Here is a 14,361-nt window from a genome sequence, read left to right on the forward strand (position 1 = left end):
AGAAAGCAAAACAAGGTCATGACATCCGCTAACTCTGTGCATACATTCAGTGGGCAGGTCGAGAGAAAGTGGATCTTTCATTCTGAGCACCTAGGGGTTTTCTTTCACTGAAGAAAGGTCTGAAAAGTTTAGAATGGTATGCATTTTGGTTCATAGGATCCAATAATCGAAATGCTAATGTACGTTCCTCGTGGCTTACCTTAAACGAACCGTAAACATCACGTTTTCCTGTCAGATTTTAAATAGAATTTCTCGTAAATCATTATTTCTCATAGATAAAGTGAGATTTCTGTCATTCTCGTGCGAAGGGGACAACGATTACAAATCAGAATAACTCATCTTACACATAATAAATTACCCCATCTGCAGTTTTAATAGTTTAATATGTTACAGAATGTATTTTGCTTTTCAGGTTTTATTACAAGAAGAAGAGGAAACAGAAATGTAGAAGGAACAGGAACATCAGCAACAAACCTGTGACAACATTAATGGAACCAGTTAAATAATGATAATACTAATGACGACGACGGTGATGATAACGGCGACAGTTTTGGGTGGTATTTTATAATATTATCTCACCCACAGGTGCTCGACGCGAGCTTGATGTTAAGAAAAAAACCAATCATCTAAAGGAAAAAAATCATACAAAGTGACAAAAATACCTTAGATTACCCCGATGACCCGTTTTGACATAGGACCCTCTCTATCATAATATATAAGAGAGAAGGTACGGAACTTCCAAATACTTCGCTCCACCCATGACCCTCGATTTCCTTCTGCTATTTCCGTCTTTAAAGGCACACGACTATATTATATGACTTGTTTTACTTCTGAGATATTTTTCTATCCATCAAACCATTATTGACTTTTCTGCGTTGTACCAAACTGAAGTTACGGGCTCCGAAACGTGCGATTTTCGCGAAGTTTTAAATGTGGATAAACAAACGCCAACAACGGCATCAGCAAAAACAGCAACAGCAGCAGTAGTAGTTGTTGTAGTAATAATAATAATACTTGTAGGAGTAGCAGCATCAAGAACAAATAGACGAAACTAAGGGGTTAGTAATTATTTACACATTTATTCATACCATTAAGAAATAAGATTTTAATATGCGTTAAAGGGCACTTCATTACAATAATGGCTATATGGTAACAATTAAAAGTAACATTTTAACAATCTACAAATGGAGAACTGCACACAAATGTTTAGGAAGAAAAACCTTATAAAACATTATAAACAGGAAACAATGCTACATAAAATATGAAGATGTAAATTAGGTATATTGTATTAAAAATAAAATATAAAAAAACATAAGTATAAGTTCTATAGTTAGAGGGTCAAATTTTTATATAAACTGCATTTCGTTGAAAGTCAGAGATTTTCTCGGGATGTACATCATCATGAAATACCCTGAGTTATCACAGAGACTGGAAGTTTATACACGGGACATGTACGTTAAGTCCCCTGAGTTATCAAACAGAGTGGAAGTTCATACACTCGACAAGTACATTAAGTCCCGTGGGTTGTTACACATAGTGGAAGTTCATACACTCGATAAGTATATGAAGTCCCCTGAGTTGTCACACAGAGTGAAGTTCATACACTCGACAAGTACATTAGGTTCCCTGAGTAGTTACACAGAGTGGAAGTTCATACACTCGACGGGTACATTAAGTTCCCGGAGTTGTCACACAGAGTGGAAGTTCATACACTCGACAAGTACATTAAGTCCCTTGGGTTGTCACACAGAGTGGAAGTTCATACACTCGATAAGTATATGAAGTCCCTTGAGTTGTCATACAGAGTGGAAGTTAATACACTCGACAAGTACATTAAGTCCCCTGAATTGTTACACAGACTGGAAGTTCATACACTCGACAAGTACATTAAGTCCCCTGAATTGTTACACAGAGTGGAAGTTCATACACTCGACAAGTACATTAAGTCCCCTGGGTACAGAGTGGAAGTTCATACACTCGACAAGTACTATTCCATTCAGTTGACATAGACAGGGTACTCTTCTCACAGTTCACTCTTCAGGATCCTTACTTGAGTCAGGTGTGTGCGTCCTCGATGCGATGGACACACCCCATCTCTACGACTGTTCTATGCAAGGGATGACATTCTGTGATTATGATTTGTATATTACGAAGCTTATTTGCGGAGTTTTCATTCCAGATATTATATGGAACATGCGGATTTATACAATGTTTAAAGACACTGTAATGAATGTTCCATTCGGAAACGGATGACTGATACCACTCAATGCCCTCAATACCAATGTGACGAGGCAGGCAACGCATTGTAAATTTTAAGGTTTTACAATGTTCATAATTCTCAAAGAGAATGCGAAAAGATTATTAAATTTGACTTTTGAGAGGTTTCAATTCCGTTCAATGATTTCATCATGCCTGTAATTTCTTGTGTAAAACTGGAGGCTTTATCCAGTAAAGGGTTCCAGATGGTGTCACGGAATATTTGGTGTCACGGAATATTTGGTGCGGCAGCTCCAGCTGTCTCGATCTTTGAACCGTCAGCATGCAGAACATATGACCACGAGAAAATGCTCCGCTTTCTTTCAAGTTACTCTGAAAAACAAGACGATTTGTTCAGACCTTTTGAATTGGCAAAGATCAAATCCTATTTTGGGGTGGAGGAATAACCAAAGTGATTGATTTCACAGCATTGAATTTAATATAATTTTTAATACTGATTTTTGCAATCGCTAGGGGAGGACGAATATTTTTATGCCAAAAGGCGGAATGAAATTTGGTTTCTGAGCATCCAAGATTTGACACTTTGGCACTAGATGCTAAATCAAATGAAGAATTAGATGGATTAGAATATAGTTTGATATCTTACTGAGGAGTCAGGTTTGCCCGTCTGCGATAAGGTGATGGTTCATCTGCTCCAACATAGGGTTACCCAGACGAAATCTAAGTTGTTGTTTGTGTATCAGATAAATCATCTGAGGGCACGTTTTACAAGCTGATCCGTACATAATTAAGCCATGGTCAAATTCTGATCTAAGTAAATACTTGTATAACTGGAGCAAGACCTTTCGATTTGTTCCAATATCTATGTTTTAATCTAAGGTCTTTGGATATTTGTCCATGAGGTATCTAATATGTGGAAGGAAAATTATTTACAGTAAAATCGGAATAATTCTCAAAACATTTGATCTCCTGTACAATGGGGACAAGATACCCGTCAAGACAGAGTTTTGGGTCATCTTAATTCGATGGAATAGGCATAGGTACATGCAAATAATATTACATTTCGAAACATTGAACCAGTTTTCATCTGCACGTTTCTGAAGACTACTTAAGCTTGTCTATAGTTGGCATCCAACAGTGTGCATACTGTTTTTGATCTACAGCAGATCAAAATGTCGTCAACATATAATGAGTGGTCAGTTCCTGGATTAAGGTATTTACTATGCTTTTAATTCAAGTATTGAATAGTGTGACTGGCAATATGCAACCCTGAGGTGTACCCAGTTCTTGAGGATAGCTATCAGAAATGGCGGTATCCACATTGACTCTGAAACTTTTGTCTTGAAAACTTTGACATTAAGTTGGTCAATGCGCCGTCTTAGACCTGCATTTAATAAGTCTCTCATCATACCGTACTTCCAAGTGGTGTCTTAAGCCTTGTCCAAGACAAGATGGCAGCTATATACTCTTTATTCTTGCTTCTCGTCATGACAGCAGAGAGTTGACCGTTTACTTTTATTTTAAATACTTAGTAGTCTACTGAGAGCTCTATCGGGAAAGTGTTTTTCAGATATTGACAGCTGATGTCGTCATTTGATCCTGTTGATGTCGTCATCTGATCCTGGGTTCCATCAAGAGAGTCTTCTAGTTCTATGAGAGTGACAGATCTTTTATAATCTTCAGCGTTAGTGGATTCGGCGTTTAAAGGAGCATTTTCTTTCCGGTGTTTTACACGTCGGAAGTATTTGCGATTAGTGCACTTATATAGAGTTTCTCGAGACTTTGAACCAATGAATTGGAGACTTATGGCACACGTCGTGACCATTTCATTTAATTTTGTTAGCTGTTTGTTTGTTACCATTGATATTTTGTGCATGGTAGCTTCTAAAGTCGCTAAATTGAACAAAATGTGCTGATTATTCTCCAATAAGATGATGAAGGTCAGACTTATCTTTGGAGACTTGGAAAGTTGTATTCAAAGCAAACTGCAAGCGTTTTGTGTATCGACACGCATTCAGTGTAGTACTGACTATTAGTTTCACTGCAAGAGGTTTTATTCTTTATTATGACGGACACTCATTGAATGTACTTACCAGTATTTCGCTAAAAAATGTTATAAGTTATGAAAATTTTGTACAATAACTTTTTCTTGAAAAATGTTTCCTGAAATGCAGGCAGCCATTGAGTAATTTTATTTAAGAAGGCATATTCCGTCATTGCTTTTAAACCTCGGCAAATCCATTGTATTATGGCGTCAGACATATATATGAAAGCGATGGAAGTTCGGTACTACTAGAAAGTTTCCCTTGCGCGATATCAGTGGACCGTACTTTCTAGACTTTATCTCAGGAAATCTCAAGAATATGTGTAGTGATCCCCCTGGCATTTCGTACAAGAATATGTGTAGTGATCCCCCTGGCACTTCGTACAAGAGATTGTGTAGTGGTCCCCCTGGCACTTCGTACAACAATATGTGTAGTGATCCCCCTGGTACTTCGTACAACAGATTGTGTAGTGGTACCCTGGCACTTCGTACAACAGATTATGTAGTGGTCCCCCTGGCACTTCGTACAAGAATATGTGTAGTGATCCCCTTGGCACTTCGTACAACAGATTGTGTAGTGGTACCCTGGCACTTCGTACAAGAGATTTCTCAATTCAAGACGATCCATCAGTACCCTCTTGTCCACATCTGGCTATACTTGTTTCTTCTTTCGGCCATCTTTGCGGTGGTGATATTTCTGACAATTAAATCATCACAGAGGATAAGGAATGAATGGGTGGACAATACTAGGTTCTGTTAAAAACCAGGTGTGAGTGCCGAGTCGAGGGTCAGACTGTAAATGTTTGTGAAAACCAGCTTCCCGTTATGTCGAATGTGGATTCGTTTCACTTTGGAGTTGTTCTGAGATGTGAGATTTTCAATATTGTGGGTCGCACTGCAGCCATCCAGATAGCTAGACAGCATGACACTTCTGGATGAGTTTAGAGACTGTGTGTTAATACCTTTATGGGTATCTCCACAAAATCGCTTTGATTATCAGCTGGAGCTTTGTAGCTGTATTCTACAAACAAGTGGCAGAAGCTAAGTTTTCTGGCCCTCTTTGACTGTCCAGCAGCGACGTCATTGGGGGGGGAGGCATTTGTCAACCCCCCCCCCCCCGAATTTGCATGTGCTGTAAAATTGCTGTAGCCTATGTACGAAAATGAACACGTACGTCAAGTTTTGCCCCCCACCCCACCCCAGCCCAGAAAAATGTTGAAATTACGTCCCTGCTGTCCAGTCAAGTTATAAAGTGTTTTTGTTATCACAAAACGTGAGAGCTTGGATAGGTTTTAAATTTTATTATTGAATGCAATGATGAGAAATCGTGGTCACTTTCCTTGAATCAGAAGTCTCCTCTTCAGAGTCGTTGCTTGAATTATCCCTGGTTCTTTGAAGACCAAGTCGCACGCTATTTATATTTGGTTCAGTTGGTTTTCCAATAACTGAATAATATTACTTCGTCACTCATGCTCCCAACCTTCCTCAGAGCCCAAGAATAGGACAGAGATTTACGTCAATTTCTTGCGTTTCCCATGCCCGGGGTGCAGGTTGATTTACTTGAGCAAAAAGAGACCTTACTCGATTAATCCTTGTCAGCGCCCACAGAAGTTGTCTCGTTTCCAAGGTTTAAGTACCACAAAAAGGTTTCTTAATATCAATGGTGACATTTAAAAGCATTGAGACCAATGAAAGTGGAGTGTTGCATAGGACTGGTAATAATCGGCCTCTCACGTCACAGTATGATCTACATCCATGGGACCACAGGAGCTACAATTTGAACAGAAACAAAAACAGACGGACGAAGAAATAATATCAAACGTTATATGTATGCTACTCTTGCTTATTATAAATAAATCTTTTCAACATCAGTTTGAATTGCCGTCAAGTTCGTGACTCTAAAGCGGAGTAAAACCTTTGAAAAAAGTATGTACTAAACGGTGCGCCAAACTTGATGACGAGATTTAGAAGATCGAGACAATGTAAAGATAAGTGTTTCTATTGCAAGGTAAACCAGAAGACCGCTTGATAATGATATTTTCTGTTTGCTGTGCAATTGATTCCAGGTCAGCATTTAATACTAACCTACAAAACTGCCACCGTTGTCATCTTCTTTATGATTAATATATTGTCAGGGACGGATTGTGGGGTCTAGAGCCCCCTCCCCCGGCTAAAAAAAAGTACATACACACAAACGTACAGTCACTTGTCACTTGAAATTTGACAATCGTTTTATTCTTACGTACGTTTATTGGGTATTATGCACGCTTTGAGTAATATATACATAGACGTTTGCTTCAGTGCCCTTGTGAGAAAAGTCAGAGCCTTTGGAAATTTTGGAAACTCCCCACCAATACACTTGACCTGGTCCAGCCCTGAATTGCTATCTTTCAAAGACAATGCAACTAATTTTGAACCTTATGTATGCATTGGTTAAAGGGAACATGAGAACAATGAGACATTTCCGCGCTACTGTTTTTTTTCTGACAAGTACTATTGAGCACATGCTTACTGTATCCGGTGATTATACGATATAAAATGTGTGAAAGGAAGAAGATTGGAAATGAACTGTTGTCATTAGTCAAAAGATGAATTAATGTGAGCGTTAGTGTTTGAAAACTTACCGTTTGCATTGTATCAGTGAAAAGAAACGTGCATTTTCCATTCTATAAATTAATAAATGCATATATTTTCTACTAGAAAATAAAGCGATATCGTATTTTCTCGTATAGAACACTCACCCCACTGCATGATCTGTAATCCCAGATTTGTCGGTGTAGTTTACGGCGTATTATTAACGTTGAGTATCTAGACAGGTGAGACGGCATTAACGTACCCGTAGGTATCTTAAATTTTATTGTATAACGTATTTGTGATGTAATAACAACAAATTGATTTTTAATTACTATCCCTCGTTCATCAATAATGCCTGCAGCTGTACTTTCTCCTGCACATCGCTTCAGTTATTTTTGTCTTGATTTCATCCTGCAGTGATCTTTTTCCTGCCATGTTCTGGAGCTGTGTAAATTTTTGTTTTCTAGCGAACAATGCCTCTTAATGGACTGAGATTAATCAAGCAGCCTGCGTATGAAAAGAATTTAGAATACAATATTACACTTTATTAGCTGACTCTCTCATGACACAAATATTACACACACGGATGTCTAGAAAAGTATGCCCTGCGTTAAAAAAAAATGAAATAGGTATTTATGATCGTTTACATATGATGCTGTAGGTACCAATGTCAATGTATATTTTTAATGTCAATACTTCTTACAATCAAAGCATGCATGATACACACCAAATCTACTCATGTTCGTAAATACAGAATATTCAGAAAAAGGTAATTAATTGCTCAGCCGTTTACTATTTTGCAATGCACTATTACCTGGCAATTTTACCGTCTTAAATTAGGGTTCAAACGACACATACGTACTAAATAAGGGTCCTACGACTTTGTGCAACTTAATCTAAACCTAAATCTGAAATCTATAAAAACCAAATCCACATTTGCTTAAAATAAAATGCCCGGCCATATAAATACCTGCTCTCTGACTTTATCGTTGTTTTACAAAGGGTTAGAGATACCGAATTTCAATCAACCTAACACTGGTGCCTTATCCAAGGGCATACTAACCTGACCAGGCTCAATGTAGCCGCTGGAAGATAAAAACATAGCTGTGGCTGATGACAGTCTCTGGTATCAAATATCCAGGCTGCTTGGATTAATGTTCTGGCCAACTGTCACTACTAACAGATGTAACTTGATATGCACTGAGAGTGAAATTATTCTGATAACTTATCGACTTCATGATCTTGCTGATCGATGTTCGATTAGCAACACGTGTCGTACGTGTAAGACGAGTTGTACAATAGAATGTATGCGCCAAGTCTCCATATTACATCGCACAAGGCATACAGCACAAAAGCAACTTGATATTCGTGCAGTATCGTTTGAACAGAGGCTATAAGTAGCTACCGACCAAGTCGCAGGTCTTCAAGGTACTTGCTGGCCCGACATGTGTATAGGTAAACCGAGAGTGAGGTTTTCCTGTGCACGCGCTTGGTCTGCGAACAGTTTGAAGACGCCGCAATAAACGCGATAACGAATTTACGTAATGTTTCTTCTTGTCTGATATTGCATCACCTAGCTCAGTATTATCACTAAAGGTTCGAATGCGAAACAATGCACTCAGAACAAATGTATAGCTTCAAAATGCAAAAATGTGTATCGATTTGTACAAACAAACAAAATTTAGCCCGTCAAATTTTCATCCCAATTTTTTCTAGAGAAGGGCAAATACAGCAATTTGATTAAACTCTCATTTCGCTTTCCTGCTTAAAGATAAGAACGTGAAGATCTGACAGCGACCGCTTAGGATTCATGTTCTGGTGACCTATCTTAATACCATAATCGCTGATTTTATCAGCCAGTCAGACGGAGTCTTATATCTTTGTGTCTGGGAGAATGAGCAGTACTGCTGAAGAGCTTTTAATGTGTGATGAACGATTTGATTCACTTTCATATTTCTGAAAGCTGCATTTCCATTGGCTAATTCAAAGGTCACCAGAATATGACCCCTAAGAGGTCGCTCTCAGATCTTCACGTAGGACAGTGTAGATCTGATTTTAATCGGTTTGGCAAAAGCAGTTACTTTAATCTCCATATTAGTGTAGTTGTAGGGAGTTCGCTTGTCGGAATAGTACACGACAAAATCTTTGAAACAATTTTGCTGCTTCACAAGCTAGATGTAAACGGGTTAGGAAACAGTCTGACTTAAAACCATAACCTAGACAGGTACATCATTATATTTTGTGTTGGAATAAATGAAAATAGCTCCATTAGTTGGTAGTTTCACTACCAAGATTGAACTGAACCTCGTGTAGAAGACGACTTAAGTGTCAAAACTGGAGTGTAACCACGGCAGTGTTCAAATCACCCGTACTCAGGTCACATGATAGTTGATGAAGGTCCTCATGATGCATGGTCAAATATTTGTTTACCGGAGTATATTACAGTTTTAGCAGGGGACCGTCCATTTAGTACGTATGTTTGGAGGGGGAGGTGGGTAACCCAAATGCATACGCTTGCGTATGGGGGGGGGGGAGGATCTAATGATAATGTACATACGCATAGGACACGGGGGCTGGTGAAACCTCGATAAGAATTCGTCTAATACGTAACCTGTTCGACTGGTTCAGTCGGCGTTTGAATTTTAGCGGACACTAGACAAAATGTTTAAAGTTACGCAGCTTATTTCTTAGATGCAGCCAGACATTCAACGTCGGTGGACTATCTGTTTTATTAAAGAAGCTAATATTATTAATCCATTATAGTTTCTTCGTGGATTAAATATAGGTTGTTCATAGAATTCGGGTGGGGGTGGGGGTGAGTCAAGCGTACATACGCAGGTAGTGGGGTTGTAAAAATGTACGCATGTGTACAGGGAGGGGGGAGGGGTCAAGCATTGCCAGATTTTTGCGTACGTACTAAATGGATAGAGCCCATCTTCTGAACAAAGCGTCAGAAGTTGAAATACACGTGAAGGTGATAACTTACAAAAGCGTTTCTCGAACGTGATAAATGTGTTATCTTTCCTTTTAGAAGTGTTGATATACCGCTCCGGTGGCCTAGTGGTTAGAGCGTCCGCCTCGGATGCGTGAGGTCGTGGGTTCGATCCCCGGCTGAGTCATACCAAAGACTTACAAAAATGGTAGTAATAGTTGCCTCGCTTAGGGCTCAGCATTAAGAGGTTTGTGTTAGGACTGGTCGGCCTGGTGTCAGGATAATGTGACTGGGTGGGACATCATTGTAGATGTCTGCGGTATGATGCCCCACTGCTATACATCACTATAAACTGTCATACTGCAGAATTGTTAAAGCTACGTTATTATGTATATTTGAGTTAATTATATCTTTTTTATTTTTTATTTTCAATTACATGATATTGTAATGTAAATTTATTCACTGGAGATGATAATTTTTCCAGAAAATAATTTGACCTTGACTGTTCGTTTTATAAACACCTTGATTCAAAATTAGTAGCAACCACGTAAATAAGTTCCATTTGTATTTTAAAATGATTGGTTTTCGTCAGGGACACACTGGTTGTAAGTGATCTTTAACAAGTACATAATTTCTACTAGGTTCTGGAACATGATCACGTGACCCCTTTTTTGCGTTTTGGAATACATTTTGACCTCTGTTTTGGAGAGATATTATCAGTAGAAGTTGGGCTTTTTCTTGCACTGGAAGTTGTTGTGCTGTTTCGAGTTATTTCAAATTACTTGGATTAAAAAAGAATTACTTCTTTCTTCCTGGAAAATACGTGTACTTATGAGAAATTGTTGAACAAGGACAGTTTTTATAAAAATGTATTCAGATTTCCAAAACCGAGTGATATTTCTTGTTTCTACAATGAACTGTAGACTTCAGCACTACTGATTACAACATACGTCATCGGCTTCCATCTTAGATTCTTCGTCGGGACTCGAACCTGAAATCACTAGAACATTTTGTTATTAGTACTTCAAAAATTTTATTCGTGGATTATTCTTGGATCATTTTTTGGATTTTATTCTTAAAACCTAAGTTCATTTTTTTATTTTTACAGAATTTTTCCAGGGATATAAATTATTGTATTTTTCTAAGCTTGTTGTTTTCACTCTTTCTTATGTCACTGTTTACTCGAGCCTAAACACGTAATATAAGAACGTTAAAAATCCAAATCACACACACACACACACACACACACACACACACACACACACAAACAGAAGTGTTGATAAAATAGTGTTCGTTAAAAAAGTATACTTTGCATAGAAGAGCGATTTCTATGTACCATATGTGATGTATTAGTTTCATACTAATGTGCTCTGCGACGTAGGTATATTGTCTGCAGGATGTCAAATCCAGTTTTTATTGTGTGATTCGAGTGATTTGACTCACCTCTTTGGGAGGAGGTATCATTTGTGAATCTTATGCACAAGTCGTTTCTTAAATTATAAGAGCAAAACTATTTGACTCTTGCATTACTAAAACTATTAGCCTTACAATCGTTTTTATTCATCGCTCGCCTCGCACATACCGCTCTCTCTCTCTCTCTCTCTCTCTCTCTCTCTCTCTCTCTCATCGTCAAGCACGTAATTACTAACTTGTAATTTAAATTATCTCTCTTATACATATACAGTTCCACATGTACACGTGTCCCCCTAGCTCCTAGCAGGTCTGGTTTGAATCCCTCGTACTTACCAACCTCTTGTTTGGAGGACCTGTATCCATTCAAACCCGTAGCGCACGTGAGTTACGCCGGTCGGTAACCGGCTGCCTGAAATGAAACCTGTCAATATGTAATGACAATTACTTCAGTTTGATGTGCTACTAATATTGTAATAAACAGCGGCTGGATAGACAATTAGCAAATGTACACCTTTTATTGAACGTATCGATCTGAATGTATGAGGCTATTTCCTATTAAGAAAGATTAATTTTGTATTTCCACAGGGTGCAAGTTTACAAGTTATGCGTACAAACTGATTCCTTCGACCTTTAGTCCTAAAAGAGCTTTTCATATATATATATATATATATATATATATATATATATATATATATATATATATATATATATATATATATATATATATCACTACAGTTTGCCATACTCGATTAAATATGGCTGCAATTAAATTTTGTTTAAAGTTGAATTTGAGGACAAACATCCCTTTTATATTTGACTATTGCGATGTAACGTTTAAGCAGTATTATGGTATAGTGGCTCGAAAGGTAGATTCTAAAAATTTATATCAGTCATCTTCAAATATACATACATAAAATCAAGCCCACAATATTACACTGTACTATAGGACAAAAAATAAGTCGAAGTTAAGTCAAAGTGGCACTGTCTAAGGTATGTTTCTTTTCATACATTGGACATAAATGTACAACGTTTCTTTTACACCAGGAAAACATACCATTTTCATTTCATGTCATTATCGGCAATCGCAGTGCCTATATGTATATATATATATATATATATATATATATATATATATATATATATATATATATATATATATATATATATATATATATATATATATATATATATATATATATCTATAGATATTATATATATATATATATATATATAGATATATATATCTATATATATATATATAGATATATATATCTATATATCTATATATATATATATATATATATATATATATATATATATATATATATATATATAGATATATATATATATATATATATAGATATATATATATATATATATAGATATATATATATATATAGATATATATATATATGTCTATATCTATATATATCTATATATATATATATATATATATATATATATATATATATATATATATATATATATATATATATATATATATATATATATATATATATATATATATATCTATATCTATATATATATCTATATATATATATATATCTATATATGTATATGTATATGTATATATATATAATATATATATATATATATATATATATATATATATATATATATATATATATATATATATATATATATATATATATATATATATATATATATATATATGTTCGTGTCAGCTGAATCGTATCTCGACTTTTGATTGGTTAATCTGATAGCCATAACGTTCGTAACTTTTGATGTTGTCAAATATAATTAGGCATAATGCCGACATTCTGTCCAAACACTTATTTGTTCATAGTGGCGCCGGTTGACTTGGGTAAATTTAGAAAAAGTGAAAGAGAGAGAGAGGACAGGTAGATAACATCTTGGCAGTTGAGCTTTCATTCGCGTGTTGTTTAAAGCAGAATAAACTGAACCCACACGAGGTTTTTTTGTACCTGATCCCATATTGTTCGTAATATCTAGAATGAAAATCGAACTTAGAATTAAAACAAAAAATTAGAAACTCTAGTTTGAGCGTATCTTAATGATTGAAACCTGTCAAGAAACGGCAATCTACAGTTAAATTGTCCACATTCCGTGATTCTAGCCCGAGTAAAATCGCAGAGTTACACCCAACACCGGTAGACTTGAACCTAGGTTCGAATTTTGAGCAGGAAGAATTTCGAGAATAGGGGACCAGAGTCTAAACAAAACTCGGGTGACATCGAATGCCTTTAGCACTATATTGCAAGGAACAGTTGCGGCTTGGAATTTTTTTAATTATCTTCACTTTATAGATCTGATTTAATTAGAAGAGATATTTTAATTTACTAACTTCTGCAGTGTGATATGATAAACATCATGCCGCTTAAAAAATAGCAGACCACCTATAACACGGTACATTAATATATCATTCGAAAAGTCGCACGCCGATACACAGCCAGGCCCGCCCAGGTCATCTGCCTCGGCGTATCCTTGGGAAAGGCACCTAATTTCCATTTCCTCACAATGATATAGCTAATAATGTGTTAAATGGGCCGTTGAAACCAGGAAAAAAAAAGAAAAATAAAACCCTTCATTGACGAGAGTGTTAACAGAGTTATCAGCATTACACCCTGACCGTGTATTATATTTCATCAGATTTATATTTTTATCTCTTTTACTGCACCGAACATCGAAACTAAAAAATGTGTTGGTTGCTAATAAGACATTAAAGTGCAAGTATTTTAGATTCAATTAGGAAGCGTAAATGATATCATACACACTTTATTTCGCAATAAATCGCTTGAAGTAGGCATGTTTAAGAGGACGATGTGCAAGATTCGGATTGAGCAATTCCGTGAGACCATTGACTATTAAAAAATATACAGTGGTTGCTTCATAGATATAAAGATCTGAATTTGTCGTTTGTAGCTTGTATTATGTTTATTTATTTATTTATTTAGAAGGCCCGCGTATGTTTCACTCGTTGTAGGCACGCTTTCATATATAATTCATATGGATTGACCATGAGATACTATTGCAAGAAACATGTTTGCTTGGGGAGGTGGGGTTGAGGAGATTTAGTTCTGATAAAATTGTATCCATTGTTATGTATATTTAATTTAATTGTTTGTCTGTTAGTTTCAAATTAATTTTTTTTTATTTCTTTACATGTTATTGCAATGTA

At 36.3% G+C, this 14,361-nt stretch overlaps 1 long non-coding RNA gene across 2 annotated transcripts; it reads right to left on the reverse strand.

Annotated features, from left to right (window-relative positions):
* Nucleotides 1–1,120: 1,120 nt before the first annotated feature.
* On the reverse strand, nt 1,121–8,307 carry LOC149786360 (uncharacterized). Of its 2 annotated transcripts, none has more exons than XR_016424909.1 (3): nt 7,899–8,307; nt 7,003–7,342; nt 1,121–2,589 (listed from the first exon to the last, which is right to left on the reverse strand). It is a non-coding gene; the product is annotated as an uncharacterized LOC149786360 (long non-coding RNA). The 2 variants fall into 2 exon arrangements; XR_016424910.1 differs by lacking the exon at nt 1,121–2,589 and adding an exon at nt 5,551–6,031.
* Between the last annotated feature and the right edge of the window lie 6,054 nt (nt 8,308–14,361).

Source organism: Sinohyriopsis cumingii, chromosome 12 (assembly GCF_028554795.1).
Source record: "Sinohyriopsis cumingii isolate HCF-2022 chromosome 12, ASM2855479v2, whole genome shotgun sequence".
In the NCBI taxonomy this organism is placed as follows: Eukaryota; Metazoa; Mollusca; class Bivalvia; order Unionida; family Unionidae; genus Sinohyriopsis; species Sinohyriopsis cumingii.